This window comes from Taudactylus pleione, unplaced genomic scaffold (assembly GCF_031769625.1).
Source record: "Taudactylus pleione unplaced genomic scaffold, aTauple2 ptg000051l, whole genome shotgun sequence".
Taxonomy (NCBI): domain Eukaryota; kingdom Metazoa; phylum Chordata; class Amphibia; order Anura; family Myobatrachidae; genus Taudactylus; species Taudactylus pleione.
The window spans coordinates 2,995,519-3,002,515 of NW_028284453.1; the positions used below are offsets into that span (position 1 = coordinate 2,995,519).

At 37.0% G+C, this 6,997-nt stretch overlaps 1 pseudogene; it reads right to left on the reverse strand.

Annotated features, from left to right (window-relative positions):
• Positions 1-364: 364 nt before the first annotated feature.
• On the reverse strand, positions 365-482 carry LOC148535454 (5S ribosomal RNA; annotated as a pseudogene).
• Between the last annotated feature and the right edge of the window lie 6,515 nt (positions 483-6,997).

The following is a 6,997-nucleotide window of genomic DNA, read 5'->3' on the forward strand; positions in this document are numbered from 1 at the left end:
TTGTATATGATGTGTGTGTACCGTATGTGTGTATATATATATATATATATATATATATATATATATATATATATATATCATCCTAAAAAGACACTTTAATGCAGCTTGTTCAGTGTATTCCTTAAATTATGAATAAAACTGAATGAAACAAATTCTCCTTTGGTCTTTTTCTGTGCATTAATGGACTTTTCAAATGTGTATAGTCATTTCAATTGTAACGTCATGAGCCTTCAAGTGTAGCCTTCTAAAGTAGATCAGGGATTACTTAATTCCAACAATTCTTGCTTAATCCTTCAGAAAGTAGATCAGGGATTGCTTCGTAGATCGCATGTCCTGAGGGATTTATACCTGTATGTCCCATGAGGAACTACCATACCTATCTTCCCTAGAGGTCTCCCATCCAAGTACTAACCAGGCCCAATGGTCCTTAGCTTCCAAGATCAGACGAGATTGGGCGCTCTAACCCAGGTATGACAGTAGGTATTATTAGGACATATCATGTACCCTTCTGACATGTTTTCTCCATTTCCATCTTCTTAAAGGAAGGGAGCTATTTCGCAGTTATCATTGAAACCTTTAGGGATCATGGTGTCAAGTTCAAAGATCCAGTACATCTCCTGTCTGGATAATTTATTTGCAAGATCTCCTCCTCTGTCTCCCAATTCCACATGTTCTATCGCTTTAAACGTTAATTCATCTGGGTCCGATCTGTGGTGTGAAATATAGTGTCTTGACACCATATGCGTCTCCACCTTGTTTTTAATGTTCCTTATGTGCTCTTGTATGCGAAGTTTCAAAGGTCGTTTGGTCTTACCAACGTACTTTGTTCCACATGAGCATTCCAAGAGGTAGATGACTGAGGTTGAGTTACAGTTGAGATGTTGTTTAATTTAGTATTCCTTACTGTTTGCAGAATTACTGAAACTCTTTCTCTGTCAGTGTAGAAATTTGCACATTTGTAGCTCCCAGGACATATTACTGTATAGTGTAAGTGTATACTGTTACATTTAAAAGGGAAAAATATACTGCTTGTGTATTGTTACTTACCTGCCTCTCCTAAAAGCGTATCTGTGTCCGAAACTGGTCCTGGAGAGAGAAAGAAATCGAGAAGAATGTGAGTTGTTGATATTTCTGGGACATATATATCAGAAATTTGAGGCGGCACTGAAGGTCTTATTCTGCTTTAATTCAACACACCAACGTTTCAGGGCACCAGCCCTTTTGTCAAGGTTATATAAAAGTTTAAAAACAATCTCTTACCTTAAATAGTCACCCAGGTGTGCTCAGTGAAGTCCGGGAAGCGAGCTCTCCTGCACGTTGCAGGCGGTGTCCCATTCTGATGACGCGGTTGCTCTGTGCCACTCCTGGTTACCTACGCAACCACACATCATCAGTATACACAAAACTGCTCATCTGTGCTACTATGTGTCCATACACCTCCACCAGAACTAAATACACTTACTCCACAACACATCTGGGTTACATAAGGAACTCTGCAAGATATACTATATGTATATAAGTACAAAAACCTTATACTCCTAATAATCTGCGTATGACAACTGAAATACTGACACCTAAAAGTACATCTCAATTTTAGTATTACTACCCAAATATTAGCATAACCAAATGCCATATATTGAAGGGTTTATCAAAATGTCATCACACAAAGGGTATTCAACATTATAGTAAGCTCTATGTTTAACTACAAGGAAATTCATATCATTTATAATAAATTCCAACAGATTTTGTCATTAAGGCCTTTGGGTACTATCAAGTTCCAAAATCCATTTGGCTTCCATCCTTAATAATCGACTCCCTCTGTCACCACCACGTATTGAAGGAGGCACATGATCAATAATAATATGTCTTAATTGTGACAGACTATGTCCTCTATCCGCAAAATACCTCGCAACCAGCTGATCATTTGTTTTTCCAGTCAGGGCTGATCTAATAGCCCCACGATGTAAAGCCATTGTTCTGATGGTTTTACCCACATAGGCGAGTCCACACGGGCAGGTTATCATGTATCCTATGCGAGTAGTAGTACACATTAGTACATGATTGATTTAATATACAATATTTTTTTGTGGATGTTTAAATTCTTTATCCACTATCTTGTTGCGACAGGTCGTGCAGTGAAGACATTTATAGCATCCGTTTCTCCTTCTCAAAAATTCTGTATCTTCCACAGGGTGTACATTATATACAGTTATATCAGTTATATCAGTATGTACAATACTGTCTTTGATGTTACGACCTCTTAAAAAGCATGTCATGGGTCTATATTTTCTTAAGCCAGGTAGACTCACATCTGTGGCTATGATTGGCCAACAGGCCTTACTTGCATGTTGAATAACTGGACTTACAGTAGAAAAATTATGTTTCCATGGAATAATCATCTTATCTTTTTTCACTGCAGGTTTTAATAAATGAGTACGGTCTATCTTCATGACTTGGACTTTTTGCTGTTTTAATTGCTGTATATTATATCCTCTATTTGCAAATTTATTGATAATTGCATCTACCGCTACCTCTGCCTCTATGGGATCACTTGTAATGCGTAGCGCTCTAAACATTTGTGAACGCGGGAGCCCCCTCTTTAATGCAGCAGTATGGTGGCTGGCAGCATGTAACAAATTGTTTCTGTCAGTAGGTTTACTGTATATATTAGTTTTGATTTCACCTTTATTGATACATACTTCAACATCCAAATAGTTAATAGTGGTATAACTAAATTCTTGAGTAAGCTTGATTGTGGATGTTCTACCGTTAATGTCTTGTATCAATTGGGTCAGTAGTTGTTCACCCCCAGTCCAGAACATAAAGAAGTCATCTATAAATCAGCAGTAAAATAATGTGTTTTGAAATATCTGGATTATTAAACAACATATTTTGTTCTTCTACCACCATGAACATATTGGCATATGTGGGGGCCACACTACTGCCCATGGCACATCCAGCACACTGGAGGAAAAATTTACCATTATATAGAAAATAGTTTCTAGTCAATGTTAACTCCAATAATTGAAGTAACAACATCATGTCAAGATCACACTTCTCCAGAGTTCCTAATATGTTCTTAATTGCTTCTAGTCCCAAATGATGTGGAATGGAAGTGTATAAGTAACACACAGCAACGTTTGCTCAGGGACTTTTTTGATCCCAATTAGATGGTTGAGAAACATTGTTGTATCTTTAAGTACTGTAGGAAATTTGCTCAAGACACGTTGTAAAACATGATCCAATAGTTGTGCTATAGGTTGATATAATGAGTTGCGAGCTGATATAATTGGACGACCCGGCGGCTAATAGCATCCTTATGTATTTTGGGTGTTAAGTACAAGACAGGAACAACAGGAAAATCTTGCATTAAGGCAAGTTTCAATTTGTTAGTAATTAACCCTTGAGTCTCTGCTGTGTTTAGAATTGTATCCAATTCCATCTTATATTGCACCGTAGGATCATTTGGCAGTAGGCGATATGTCCCTTCATCACTCAAATGCCGATCTACCTCACACATATAATCGTGAAATTTCCAGATCACAGTGGCTCCACCTTTATCCGCAGAATATGTACCAGACTGTAAAATCTGACTATGAAGAAAACAAAGTATATAGGTGGATATTGGGTAATGAACAAAGGAGACAACCATTATTTAGATCATCTCAGCGTAATAGAAGAGATAATATTAACAACGAGCCGGCAACTTCAAACAGCGACAGTGACTTTGCAGCACCAGACTCAGATACCCCTAGGGCTGAAGCATCTCTCCCTTTAGGGGAAAAACCAACAGACGAAGAAAGACCCAAAGGGCAGCCACCCGTCAGGGTGGGCAGACCCAGATGGCCCAAAGGCAGAGGAGGCAGAAAGAAGATTTAGTAGTAAATTTATCATCTAGAATGTTCAGTGATGTGGAATTGAGAGTGCTTAATAAAGGACTGTCGTTTGTACCTACTGTTAAATTTAATGAGTTTGCATGACAGATGGATCTTCATAAATATTCATGTAAGTTACGCCTATGTGAACATTTTCAACATACTTCTGAAGTAACTATGAATGAACCTTTTGTCAGATTTTTTACAATATAGATCTAAATCCAAATTTGATCCACAAACGCATAATCCATCAATTAAGACGTATACGAGGTTGCTTGACGATTCGGTTCAGAGATACAATATGGCTTCTAACCAAGTACATACCAATCTGTCTAAAGAGGAATCTATTGCATTGAAAAAACTTAGTGAATATAGGGATGTCATCTTTCGACCGGCGGATAAAGGTGGACCCACTGTGATCTGGAATTTGCAAGATTATATGTGTGAGGTAGATCGGCATTTGAGTGATGAAGGGACATATATCGCCTACTGCCAAATGATCCTACGGTGCAATATAAGATGGAATTGGATACAATTCTAAACACAGTGTAACCCTTTTTTATTTTTTCTTTGTCTCCTCTAAGAGGTTACTATGTTCAAGATGCCCTATATCTGATAGTACTCTTAGTATAATCAGTGCCTCCACCCAAGTATGAATAATGTAGGGGATAAGGCCTACTTGGGAAAACATGTATAATAGTATTTACATATGTTTATACAATGGGGTGCAGATATAGACTTAAGATATAATACTCAGATACATTTTACATTTATATTACCACTCTTCTTTCTGGTCCTTTGTACCTGGAACGGCAGAGCAATACCACTTTGTTCAACCCAGACAGGTAAAGGTTTGACAGCGTGATGACATTAAATAGTTTTTATGTCTTAGAATGATAACAGCATTCAGAAGCAATACATATTACATTTTCCGATCATGACAGCAATATAGGAACCACATCAAATACTCTGGAAGAGTTATACATTCATATTACTTTACACAGTACAGTAGGTTATTTGTGGGATCTGTCTTTGTTCAGAAGTCCATAGAAGTCCTCTTATTCTGATGACAGTAAATATATATTCTAAATGTATATATGGTTTCCTTGCATGAATGGAAGGGACCCCAGCTGGTGTTATAATTAGTCCCAGGGCTGCCATCAGAAATTATGGGGCCCGGGACTGACAAAATAGACAGGGCCCCCCTTCTGTGTCTCCCAGCCAGCCCCCCTTTTATGTCTCTCCTGTCACCCCCCTCCTCTCAGCATAGTGGCGCGGCGTGAAGTCATACAAGCCGGGCTGAGTCTCGGAGGTGGATTAAGACCCATTGGAGACCTAGATAAAGTACTGGCATGGCCTCCCTCCTCTGTGTGTGTATATGTAAATAAAAGCTATGTGTGTGTGTGTGTGTGTGTATATGTATATATAAGCTATGTGTGTGTGTGTATATGTATATATAAGCTATGTGTGTGTATATGTATATATAAGCTATGTGTGTGTGTGTATATGTATATATAAGCTATGTGTGTGTGTGTATATGTATATATAAGCTATGTGTGTGTATATGTATATATAAGCTATGTGTGTGTGTATATGTATATATAAGCTATGTGTGTGTGTGTGTATATGTATATATAAGCTATGTGTGTGTATATGTATATATAAGCTATGTGTGTGTGTATATGTATATATAAGCTATGTGTGTGTGTATATGTATATATAAGCTATGTGTGTGTGTATATGTATATATAAGCTATGTGTGTGTGTATATGTATATATAAGCTATGTGTGTGTGTATATGTATATATAAGCTATGTGTGTATATGTATATGTATATATAAGCTATATGTGTGTGTATATGTATATATAAGCTATGTATGTGTGTGTATATGTATATATAAGCTATGTATGTGTGTATATGTATATATAAGCTATGTATGTGTGTGTATATGTATATATAAGCTATGTATGTGTGTATATGTATATATAAGCTATGTATGTGTGTATATGTATATATAAGCTATGTATGTGTGTATATGTATATATAAGCTATGTATGTGTGTATATGTATATATAAGCTATGTATGTGTGTGTATATGTATATATAAGCTATGTATGTGTGTGTATATGTATATATAAGCTATGTATGTGTGTGTATATGTATATATAAGCTATGTATGTGTGTGTATATGTATATATAAGCTATGTATGTGTGTATATGTATATATAAGCTATGTATGTGTGTATATGTATATATAAGCTATGTATGTGTGTATATGTATATATAAGCTATGTATGTGTGTATATGTATATATAAGCTATGTATGTGTGTATATGTATATATAAGCTATGTATGTGTGTGTATATGTATATATAAGCTATGTATGTGTGTATATGTATATATAAGCTATGTATGTGTGTATATGTATATATAAGCTATGTATGTGTGTATATGTATATATAAGCTATGTATGTGTGGGCCTATACTACAACCACTTACTGCTTGCCTTTAAAAACACTGATCTCCTCTTTTTCTTGACAACTACTTCATTCACCTCACAACCCCCTGATACATTGCAATACCCCACCCAACCCACCTCACTCCTCAGGATAATGCTTACACTTCTCTTACACATCCCTCCCCCCTCCCATTAATACAAGTATAGACCCCCACCTCACCCACATAGCATGAATAAGTATGGTGCTCCATAATTATAGGGTCACCTCTGTCTTGGTTATGGGCACCCCCTTTGCCTAGTGGCTTAGTCCTGTCCCCAGGGATATTGTAAATGATATGCTGCTCTTGTATAAATATAGAAGACACCCCACAGTTTTCTAGGTGTTCCCTTGATCCCCTAATCGTCACCACTGTTTTTTTTTTATCAGGGAGCTAACATACAGTATAGGAGTGCCTTATGGACATGTTTAAAAGCCCCTGTATTTTTGTAATGTGGTGCCCCACCCCCTCAGTTAGGGACAATTCCTTTGAGTAATGGCTCCACCCTGTCCACAGGGATATTGAAAATGATATGCTGTATAAGTACAAGGGGACACCTGGAAAAAATTATATTTATACAAGGGCAGCACTTTACAATATCCCTGGGGACAGGGCTGAGCCACTA